Raw genomic sequence first — 12603 nt, forward strand, 5'->3', positions numbered from 1 at the left:
AGCAGTTGCTAACCAGAGACTTTAAAAGAGTGGAGAGAGAAGACACAAGCTGAAAATGCCAACTCATTCATTCATTCATTCATTCATTCATTTAAACTTTCCATAACCCAGCCACCCTATCCCTCCCTTCCCCCACCTCTGCCCCAGCAACCCTCAGTTTGTTTCCTGAGATTAAGAGTCCCTTATGGTTTGTCTCCCTCCCTGGTCCCATCAAAAAGTTGAAAATAGAGCTACCCTATGACCCAGCAATTACAGTACTGAGTATTTACTCTAAAGTTACAAATATCGTGATCTGAAGGGGCACCTGCATCTGAATGTTTACAGCAGCAATGTCCACAATAACCAAACTATGGAAAGAGCCTAGATGTCCATTAACAGATGAGTGGATAAAGAAAGTGTGGTACATATATGCAATGGAATATTATGCAGCCATCAAAAAAAGAAATATTGCCATTTGCAATGATATGGATGGAACCAGAGGGTATTATGCTAAGTGAAGTAAGTCATTCAGAAAAAGACAATTATCATATGATCTCTCTGATACGAGGAATTTGAGAGGCAGGGTGGGCATTCATGGGGGGAAGGGAGGGAAAAATGCCGAGTTCTTAAAAGCTCCACAAACAAATGCCAGAGACTTCTCCCCAACCAATCCTTTTTAAAAAAAATTATTATTATTATTATTATTTTTTTTATTTATTTTCAACGTAACAGTATTCATTGTTTTTGCACCACACCCAGTGCTCCATGCAATCCGTGCCCTCTCCAATACCCACCACCTGCTTCCCCCAACCTCCCACCCCCCACCCCTTCAAACCCCTCAGACTGTTTTTCAGAGTCCACAGTCTGTCATGGTTCACCTCCCCTTCCAATTTCCCTCAACTCCCTTCTCCTCTCTAACACCCCTTGTCCTCCATGATATTTGTTATGCTCCACAAATAAGTGAAACCATATGATAATTGACTCTCTCTGCTTGACTTATTTCACTCAGCATAATCTCTTCCAGTCCCGTCCATGTTGCTACAAAAGTCGGGTATTCATCCTTTCTGATGGAGGCATAATACTTCATAGTGTAGATGGACCACATCTTCCTTATCCGTTGAAGGGCATCTTGGTTCTTTCCACAGTTTGGCGACCGTGGCCATTGCTGCTATAAACATTCCCCAGCCAATCCTTGATGGACCAATGAGACAATGATCATGTCAAGATCGACTGAAATCATTGAAGAGCGTGTGCCTAAGATAAAGACATTGAAGTTCTAGTAATTATTTGATTCTATTACATTGTTAAGAAGTCAGCTTTTGGCCAGCAGATAGGAAGTCCTTTCCCCATGTTACACATGTGGTCAAAAAGCTCTGGGCTTCTTGGAACTGCTATTTAAAATTTCAAGTACAGTATCTGGGTATAAATTAGAGGCATTAAAGATTTGGCTAATGTTGACAAGTTCAGGCAGATAATAAATATATATTCCACTTAAGGTATTATTTTCTAGATGGAGGTATATATGCATTTGTGAAGTCTTTTTATGGAATGAACAGAGAAATATTTAATCAGTCCTTTGCCTTATAGTGGTGGTGGTGGTAGTTGAGCATTACAATGAGAGTGCTGGTAATTATGAAGAAGAAGGTAATTTCTCTCTTTTAAGTAGAGAACCAATTTGGCTGTCTTAACTAGAGCTATTGCCTAATCAGTAAACCAAGAGCCAGATTGGCAGGGATGGATATTTTATTAAGGGTGTCAGAGATGTGTGCTAATCTTACAAATGCCCTTAGTAATAGGCTTTTGGATTTCACATAACTTAGAGAAGTATAGCATTAGAAAAAGAGATCAAAAAGATCACACAAAACTAATTGTGCACAGATTTGTAAATTAAATAGTAACCCCATGCATTTCAATTACATTGGCAAAGTCAATTACATATAATTATAATTCTAGCCCATGTGCTTGCATAATGCAAATTTTATTAAAGCTTTACTACATGGAGCAAGTTTCAGCGCATGGAAATACTTTTCAAGTAAATCTCTAATCATATCATGCAATAGAAGTTTTTAAACTGCTTTTGCATTTTGATACAACTTCATCTGCCTCCAAAGTAGAAAGCATGTTCAACTGTCTTTATAATGAACAAAGGTGGTAAATGTTCCCCAAAACAGCCAGAAATGTATACTGTTTCATCACCAATGACTCATAGATCAAGATGAAATACTTGCTTGGTTTTTCTAACCCTTTTCTTAAAATTTTAATTTTGATTTCAGTTAACATGGAGTGTAATGTTAGTTTCAGGTGTAGAATGTGATTCAACACTTTTGTACCCCACCAGGGGCACATCATGACAAGTGCGCTCCTTAATCCCCATCACTGTTTAATGCCTCCCTCCGCCTGTATTCCCTCTGGTAGCCATCAGTTTGCTCTCTGTAATTAAGAGTCTGTTTCTTGGTTTGCCCCTCTCTCTCCCCCCCCCCTCCTTGCTCATTTGTTTTGCTTCTTAAATTCCACATTTAAGTAAAATCATATGAGATTTGTCTTTCTCTGATTGATTTATTTCACTTAGTATTATATTCTGTAGCTCCATCTACATTTGCAATGGCAAGATTTCATTCCTTTTTTTGTGGCTGAGTAATATTCCATTGCATATATACACCACATCTTCTTTATCTATTCATCAACGAATGGACACTTGGGCTCTTTCCATAATTTGGCTATTGTAGATAATGCTGCTATAAACATCTGGATGCATGTGTCCCTTTGAATTAGTAATTTTGTATTCTTTGGATTAATATCTAGGAGGGTGATTGCTGCATTGTAGGGTAGTTCTATTTTTAACTTTTTAAGGACCCTCCATATTGTTTTCCGCATTGGCTGCACCAGTTTGCATTTCTATCAAGAGTGCAAGAGGGTTGCCCTTTCTCCACATCCTTGCCAACACCTGTTGTTTCTTGTGTTGTTGATTTTAGCCATTCTGACAGGGGCGAGGTGATATCTCATTGTGGTTTTGATTTGCACTTTCCTGATGATCAATGATATTGAGCATCTTTCTTTTTTTTTTAAGATTTTATTTATTTATTTGACTGAGAGAGATCACAAGTAGGCAGAGAGGCAGTCAGAGAGAGAGGAGGAAGCAGGCTCCCTGCTCCCTGCTGAGCAGAGAGCCGGGTGCCCGCACCCAGGACTCTGGGATCATGACCTGAGCCAAAGGCAGAGGCTTTAACCCACTGAGCCACCCAGGTGCCGCGATATTGAGCATCTTTTCATGGCCATGTGTCAGTTGGCCATCTCTGTGTCTTCTTTGGAAAAATGTCTATTCATGTCTTCTGACCATTTTTTAGTTCGATTATTCATATTTTGGGTGTTGACTTTTGTGAGTTTTTTTTAAATCTATTTTGGATACTAACCCTTTATCAGATATGTCATTTGCGAAAAGCTTCTCCCATTCTGTAGGTTGCCTTTTAGTTTTGTTGATTGTTTCCTTTGCTGTGCAGAAGCTTTTTATTTTGATGTAGTTCCGATAGTTAATTTTTTTTGTTTTCCTTGCCTCAGGAGACATAGCTAGGAAGAAATTACTATAGCTGAGGTCAAAGAAGTTACTGCCTGTGTTCTCTTCTAGGATTTTTGTGGTTTCAGGATTCACATTTAGGTCTTTCATCCAATTCGAATTTATTTTTGTGTATGGTGTAAGGAAGTGGTCCAGCTTTATTCTTTTGCATGTTGTTGTCCAGTTTTCCCAACACCATTTGTTGAAGAGACTGTCTTTTTCCCACTGGATATTCCTTCTTGCTTTGTTAAAGATTAATTGTTTCATTTCTGGGTTTTCTATTCTGTCCCATTGACCCATGTGTCTATTTTTGTGTCAGTACCATACTGTTTTGATCACCACAGCTTTGTAATATAACTTGAAGTCTGGAATTGTGATGTCTCCAGCTTTTTCTTTTTCAAGATTTCTTTGGCTATTCAGGGTATTTTGTGGTTCCATACAAATTGGTTGTTATAACTCTGTGAAAAATGCTGGTGGTATTTTGATAGGGATTGCATTAAATGTATATATTGATTTGGGTAGTATAAACATTTTAACAATATTTGTTCTTTCAGTCCTTGAATATGAATGTCTTTCCATTTCTTTGTGTCATCTTCAGTTTCTTTCATCAAACCTTTGGCCAGGTTTGAAGTTTTGAATCCTTTAGACCCGGGCCCTGCTAAATCTGAGATCTTGTGGACCTCAGTCATCACAGATTCTTTTCTAGGTGGGTTCACCACTTACCAGGTGGCAATCTGTGTCTCTTTCGGTCTCAGTTCCTTACCTGTAAGTTGAGCGGTTGAGTACATCATTAGTTTCCCAGTTGTTCTCTATAAAACCTTGGTGTGACTGCAGCTACTCCTCCTCGGGAGTGCTGGGTGGGGTGGAGGCAGTGGGCACAAGCTGCTGGGGGTCTGGCCTCTCACACTCTCTGCTCCAAGGGAGCAGTTTTCCTTATGCCTACTGGACTTATTGGACTTGTGTGTGAACTTTCATTTGATAAAAGAGCTGTAAGGCCAGAAAAGAAAAAGAAAAAAGAAAAGATTTGCAAATCACTAAACTAGATAAAAATTAAGGTTGCTGTTTTGTTCAAAAATTAAATTATTCCACTGCAAGTACCTGAATGGGTCTGGCATGAAATGACTATCAGTAATTATCCGTTGAGTGAATAAACAGAGTTCTCAGCCTTAAGGGATGTATAATCAAATGAAAAAGCTTCATCTTACAAAACACTGCAGTTAAAAAATGCTTCTTTTTAACCTCTTGCCATTTTAATTGTTTCTTTTTTTATTTTAATTGTTTCTTAATCTTTGAATTTTGTAAGCAGAAAAAGAGAATGTCTGTTCTCCATGTTTGAATGTTCCCACACTAAAATTATCTCATTTAGATGAATATCAGATAATAATTGCAGGCCACAGGATTGTTAATAGTTTCATTATTAATTTGTGTAGCACCTGTAATAGGTAGGCTAGAAATTCTGACCTTACTCTAAAAACATGGAATATTTTTTGGCAGGATTAATGAAAATCTTTCCTTTCAGATGGAAAGCTCTTCCAATGGTGTTGGCATGAGTATCAATGAACGTATCTTAGTATATTTTCTAAAAACTTCTGCAAAGCTTTCTATGAGTTGGCATCAGAACAAGTGTAGAAAACCCATGGGGTTGAACAGTGTTGCAGTTCATGAAAGGAAGGGGCTCCTTGGTCAGTAGGTGATTGTCCCCTTGTTAACTGTGTACATCTGTGAGTTCTAGTTATTCAGAACATAGCATTTTTCCAAGTTTTATGGTAGTTCATTGCTACACCTGTTGCAAAGACCTAGAATGCCCTTCCCACTTTCTTCGTCCATGTCTGTCTTATTTAACCTTCATATTGTTCTACATGGGAAATGAGGATGGAATATTGCCTACTCCATCCTCATTTCCCATGTCTACCATTTTTATTTAGATATTTCTTCTCCATGCCTGAATCCTACACATATTTCTAATTTAACATGCATCCAATGGCTGCAACCATTTATTTACTTTTCTCTCTTGCTGACCATGCTAAGATCTCTTTTAGAGTAGGGGTCAGATCTTACTTATTTGACTTTGTGTTTCCAGTGCTTTACAGAAGTACCTGGCATTTGGTAATTGTCCAATGAATGATTTTTTTTTTTTTCAGAGAAACTGTTGGTTTTGAGAATATTGTCCAAAAGTCACTGTATCAATCGGTCTAAACAGAAAAGCAGAGACCACTCTAGATTTTTCAGATAGAGCAAATTTTAATACAGAAAATTGGTCTCAAATGTATTGGAGGATGTGTTGCTTGGGTGGCTCAGTCAGTTGGGTGTCCAGCTCTTGATTTTAGCTTGGGTTGTGACCTCAGGTCATGGGATGGAGCCCCACATGGGGCTCTGTGCTGGGCATGGAGACTGCTTGGGATTCTCTCTCTTCCTCTCTCACTGCCCCTCCAGACATTCACATGCACTCTCTCTCTCTGTGTCTTTAAAAAAATAAAATAAAATGTGTTGGAAGAGCAAAAGAATGACAAGGAATAAGGGGTGATAGTCACAGATCAAAAGTAGAAAATATCCCTGGGCTGAACTTAGCCCATAATCTTGAGAGAGCTTCTGGATTTACTGGAGAGGTCTTTACTACCAGAAAGTGGTCAGTTCCTGGGCTGTTGCAGTACCCTCAACCTTATTTCCACCTAAACAATGGTCAAAAACCACCAGCAGCTGTCATCAAACAAAAGACTTCTCTCTGCCTCAGATTAGTGCTTCTTTCGGACAGATATAGCAGAGGAGAGCTGACAAGAGTTTGGGGAATGTGGTTTCCAGACTTCAAGCCTCAGTGGTACAGGCAGTGGCACAGAGCTGAGAGTCAACAGTCACTGAGACTTCCAGGAGTCTCAATGTTGGAATCCATAGCGCTAAATATATCGGAGCTTTTCAGCAAAATAGTACTCCTTGATTAAAAAGTGTGAATGTGAATATGTCAAAGACATCTTACCTCCTGCTTAAGGCATCCTATCAAATGTACCCCTGCCATAAAAATGGGGGCTAGGAGGCAACTTTATGAAGTGCATCAGAACTAATACTCAAAATTTTCTCAATAGACTAGAACTAGGATTCAGAAGTCAATGAGATAAAATCTAACAGGAATATGTAAATGCAAGGTTTTAATTTGCATTAAAAAAAACTCCCAAGTCTTTTCATTCATTTTACAGATGGGAAACTTATGAACCATAAATGTGATTATGAACCATATGATGAGACTTCTAAAAAATTACCTACAGCTGTTGGCCACATTAATAAGAATATGATTTCCACATCTAGGAGGGTAATAACATCACTGTACTGTATTTAGCTTAGAGTATTTGTCAGTAGTATTCATAATTCCTTTTCAACTGTGACTTTACAACATACAAAATACAAATTTATAGAGCTGTAGCTGAGTATATCATTTTGGCAAGAGGAAGCAACTGTAGACTGTATATATGAGACATTCCACTTCACTGCTGTTTTTCTTCAGACTACTGGTGAAGACAAGAGGGGCAGCAATACTTTCTCATTTTCACTCCAGACGGATGATTCTATATTGCATTATGCCAGGTGCCACTTTTAATAACTTCTTTGTAATACTTGTTTATCTGTCATGAATGAAATTTATTGATAACTTATACAGATAATTTCATGCAATTCAGTGATACCTTATAAGTAATGTAAAAGAAAAATAAAAAGCGATTCAATATAGAAACTCAGTTGCTATAAAAGAAGACATAAGTAGTTAAATGCTTGCTTCATGTTACAATGAATACATTCAGATTTATAAATAAAAACAGTATTCAACTGATTATTTTCCATACTTTGTCTTTATATTTTGAAATAAGGGCTAAATAAGGTTTTTATATTTATATTTGTTTTATGGCCCATATTATAATTTATCTTTGTGAATGCTCTATGGTGTTTGGAGTGTTCTATAAATGATAATTAGTTATCTTTGTTTATACTGTTTTTTAAAATCTGTTTTCTTGCTGACTTCCTGTTTACTTGTCCTATCAATTACTGAGAAAATAGTTTTGAAATCTCAAATTATTTCACTTCTTTTAGTTATATCAGTTATCATTTATTATGATGCTCTGTTATTAGAAGTATAAACATTTAAGTTTTTACATCATCTTGATGAATTGATATCTTTGTCACTCAGAAATGTACCCTTTTTATTTCTGGGAATATTTTTTATCCTGAAGTTTACTTTGATATTAATATAGCCCCTTCAACTTTCTTTTGTTTAATGTTTTCCTAGTATATCTTTTTTTCTATCCCTTTTCTTTTAATTCATTGATTTCTTTATATTTAAGGTGCTTTTCTCATAAACAGCACTGTAGTTAGGTCTTGCTTTTTGTTTATTGGATAGTTTCTGTCATATAATTGAAGTGTTTTGTTTATTTGCATTTAATGTAAATATTGATATGGTTGGGGTTAAATATACCATCTTGCTATTTGTTTTCTATTTGTTCAATTTAATTTTTGTTCCTCTTTTTTCTTGCTTCCTGCTTTCTTTTGGGTTAATCAGTTATTGTTTTTTATTATTTTATTTTTCTTCACTGTTGGCAGATCTGTGATGTTTTATGTTATTTTTTATTTTTTTGTATGTTTTATTTTTTGAGGGTTGCTTTGAGGTTTACAGTATACATTTTTAACTTCTCACAGTCTACCTTCGAATACTATTACACTCCATGTTGAATGTAAGCACCTTAAAACAGAGTGTTTCTGTTTTCCTCCTGTCCTTTGCACTGTTATTTCCTACACAGTATCATCACGCATTGTGCTATTTTTGCTGTACGTTCCCCACAATACATACTGTTATTGTGACTTCAGATCATCAATTCCATTTTAAAAGATTTAAAATGAGGAAAAGAAAAGGTCTTTTGATATGTTCCCACGAATTTATTTTTTCCATGCTCTTCATTCCTTTGTGTAGATCCAGATTGTCATTTGGCATTATTTTCCTTCTGTTTAAATGATTTCCTTTCATGTTGCTTATAGTACATTCTTCTGCTGATTAATCTTTTCAGCTTCAGTATACCTGAAAAGTCTTATCTTGCTCTCATTTTTGATGGCTATTTTCTCTGGGTATAGAATTCTAGATAGAAAGTTTTGTCTTCAGTACAAATTCAGTACAGTACTCTATTGCCCTCTGGCCTGCAAAGTTTCTGATGAGAAGTCTGCTGTAATTTAATCTAAGTTTCTCTGTCTGTAGCGTGTTCTACCATTTGTCCTCCAGAGTTTTGAGATTTTCTGTATATCCTTGACTTTATGATGTTTCTTAGTTTGGTTTCTTTATGTTTACTCTTCTTTGGGTTCCTTAAAAATCCTAAACTTGAGAGTTTAATAGATTTCATCAGATTTTGACTGTTCCAGCCATTATTTCTTTAAATATTTTCTGTTTCTCCCACCAAGTCTATTTGGTACTATAGTTATAAGTGCTTTAGACTGCTTGATGTTGTTCCATAGGTCACTGATGCTCTTTTTTTTTTTTTTTCTACTTTTTCTGCTTTTCGTGCTTCATTTTGGAGATACTGTTGTTTCAAGTTGATGGATCTTTTTTCTGCAATGTCTATCTAATGTCAATCCCATCTAGTGATTTTTTTTCCTATAAATAATCATATTCATTATCGGTATTTGGTCAAAGATTTGAGACCACTCTTTTGCAGATCTTGGAAGTTCTCTCTCTTCTCCCTCCTTGCCAGCCCTATGCCTCACAAATTCTAGCCACCCCGGCCTCCTTGACCCTGATCTCTGTCTCCTTAACTCATTATGACTGCCAGGTTCTGAGCTGTGGCTTGGAAATAGCTCCAGGCAGTGAGTTGGGGCAACTATAACCCTAACCTCATTTGATCTCCCCTTTCAGGAATCACAGTCTGACCTGTATTGCTAGTTGTCCAATGCATGAGAACAGTTGTTTCATATAGTTTGTTTAGTTTTCAATTTGTTCATGGTGGGAAGAGAATTACTATTGCCACTAGTATTTTGAAATGGAAGTGAAAGTCTAAATAAGTAAGTTTGAATGTTAATTTAGTATCACTGCTAATGCAGCAGTTACAAGAACACACCGATATAGGTGTCTCTTATTGGTGCCCCCAATACTAGAAGCATTTATTGATGTGGATTTTCTTCAGCAGTTGGTTACTTTTGGTACATTTCCAAAGTCTGTTTTCCCTCAAGTCACATGATTTTTGCATTCCTAGAAAATCCCATATATGTTAAGCTGGAGAAAAATACTGTATGTTTAAATGTAAAATGGGGTTAGGTTCTGGGCTCAGATAATAAAAACAGGTTTTCCCTTTTCAGAAGAGTCACATAGGGTATGAGCCAACAATCACTTGTGTAGGCCTGTGGTGTTGCATCCTTGACCCTTATTGGAAACCATTCCCTACGTAATGAGTACCTTTCACACATCACATATTTTATCTGTTGTATGCATGACCATGTAGTAATTTTGGGACTTGCATGCTATTAGAAAAGCAGTACATGCATTCTGTCTTGGCAGTAGTTCCTGTTATCAGGAAAAGGGGGAGATACTTAATGTTGTTTTACCAAGGTAATCATGGTCCTTTATAATGAGGGAATCTGCTTCTGGTTCTCCTTCCAAACACATGACTCTTTCTCCAAAATGCAGTGTAAAATGCCGCACATCATTGCAATTCATTCATTAATTCATTCAGCAACTATTTATTGAGCTTCCAATATGCGCCAGCATTGAGGCTATGTAACTGATCCAAATAGACGAGAACCCCTGCACTCCTTGAGCTTACGTGTTTGTTAAGATTCATGGCAGAGAAACTGTGGCTACCAAAGGAAATACTTCACATTTCTCGCAGACTATAATGACAGTTTCCCCATCACACATTTCCGTCAGCTAGTGAAACAGGTCACAAGAATGTTAGAATTTACAAAATGGGAGCAAAAGCCTTCGTTTAAATGGTTTGATCAAGATTCCATACTTAAAGACTTTACTCAGAAGACTGCATAACCAAAGTTGGAGACCAGACCTTCAGGCAATGTTTGGATGATTTGCTTTGATTCTATTAATAGGTTCAAAGAGATTCTCAAATTATACTGTTCAACCCACACCTTTAGGCTTTACTGAGGGAGAGGAAGAAGCCTGCTCTTTCATTGAGTTCATTTGCCCAGGGTCACCCTGACTTTTGAGAAACTACTGGTTTGGCTGAGATCTCACTTTCAGAACACACTTCCTTAGACCTGGCCACTAGAGTTCTGGATTGATGCCCACTTGGCTCATTTGGATTGATTCTCTGGGCTACCTGCTCTCTGATGTGGCCTTAGCCAGAGCCATTGATAAAAATGCATGCTGTTCCACTGTCCCCCGTCTGCTGTAATGCCACTGTGGGACCACACTGGGAAATTAGGGATTGAAAACTCAATGGAATGTGCAGCCACAAAGATAAAACTTGGTATCTGGTGCCCCAGGTTCAAATCCTTGACTCCACATCTAGTTCATATGGGTCCTGGGTTGAACCAGTTAGTGTTTTTCTGTGATCAGTGACTCCAACTCGAAAACAAAGACAATAATAACCATTTCATGGTGTTGCTGTCAGGATTATAATGAAATCATGTGTATCAGAATGCTTTGAAAGCCACTCAGTATAATATACTGCATATATACATTGCTGTTATGGTAAGTGAGTCTAAACATGATTAAGTTTGGAGCCCAAAAGACAGTGAAGGATTTGCACCCAGCACCCAGCTTCCCTCCATTAGTGTGGGGGCTGCTGCCTGGGGCTGACTTCCTCGGGGTTGGGAAAGGTCCCTTTGTCGCTCTCTCGAATTGACCATCTTCAACTAGACCCAGGCACAGCTGTGAATTACTTACCTTGCAGGATGGTGCCTGTCCCGGGGCTAACAGGACGTGCTTGCTCCTGTGATCTTTGCAGCCCAGTAAAGCATGATTATGGCTCTGCTTGCTGTGTGGGAGTCGGTGATACAATTATAGGTTCCCTGACAGCTGGCACGCATGTGTTCCTGCATTCCCGAGAGGTTCTTGCTGGATCATCAAAATGCGTTTCTTGTTTGGAGTTTGGACCTCATAGAATCTCATTCCTAGGCTTGAGGTCCCAGCATCTGTGTCTCATTGTCAGTCTGACCTCTCTTTAAATGAGATCTGGAAAGACACTTCTCCAGGAAGTCACCCATATGCTGTTGACTTTTACTTTCTACGGGATCCCCTTCTCACGGCCCCAGCGGTCACTTGCAAATACTGTCTACCTTGTCTTGGGCTAATTGGCCCAAACTGGTTTCTCAGCTCTCTTGACAAACCCTTTCACTTGTTTACTCAGCTTCAGCTCTGCGAGTGCTGTTTTAATACTTTTTGTAGTTTAGACGGAAACATGGAAATCATAGTGTTTCCATCATATGATCGATATAATAATAGTAATCTATTTTCCAGGCTCTGTTATGAATCAAATGCTTTGTATACATGATCTGATTTAATCCCCATTTTTCTCAGAGTCGGCATTATTATTCTCCTTTTTTATGTGAGGCTTAGAGGATATAATAACTTGTTTAAAGCTACAGAGTAAGTGATCATTAGAGCTGGAATTGGAACCCAGGTAAGTTTGAATCCCGGTCTGTGTTCTTTCCACCAAACCACGCTGGCTCTTGAATCTTCAGTCAGTCTTTGGCATGCCACTGGAAATGAGTTCTATCTCTGAGTTTCATGTTAGGTTCCCTTTAGCTTTTCCACGCAGGGGTGGGGGATAGGGTGCAGGTGGTTCTGATTTTCACAGACTAAGATGTTTCTAAAAAGCAGACTATGGAGAAGAAAGTCATGGAGCATACTAAGCTCCCAGAGCTGTGTTCAGTGTATAGATGGTGAGAAGTAAAGCATAATGCAATAAATAGGCCTTAGAGGGACCCTAAGCTCTGACCCCCTTCAGTCTTTGTTACGGTGGCCAAACGAATCATTTGAAAACACAAATCCAATTTTGTCTTTACCACAATGTATAAATTTGTATTCATCTGTGTGATTGTTTTTCAAATTAATAGTAGTTCCTGATAGACTCTTAGCTCAACACAGCAAGAAGCATCTC

The 12603-nt window shown here is 37.9% G+C and overlaps 1 long non-coding RNA gene across 1 annotated transcript; it reads right to left on the minus strand.

Moving 5' to 3' along the window:
• Positions 1-649: 649 nt before the first annotated feature.
• On the minus strand, positions 650-11801 carry LOC309865603. The gene is made up of 2 exons (XR_014312194.1): positions 11388-11801; positions 650-1233 (listed from the first exon to the last, which is right to left on the minus strand). It is a non-coding gene; the product is annotated as an uncharacterized lncRNA (long non-coding RNA).
• Positions 11802-12603: the final 802 nt, after the last annotated feature.

The sequence above is a fragment of the Mustela nivalis genome (assembly GCF_964662115.1).
Source record: "Mustela nivalis genome assembly, chromosome: 5".
Taxonomy (NCBI): domain Eukaryota; kingdom Metazoa; phylum Chordata; class Mammalia; order Carnivora; family Mustelidae; genus Mustela; species Mustela nivalis.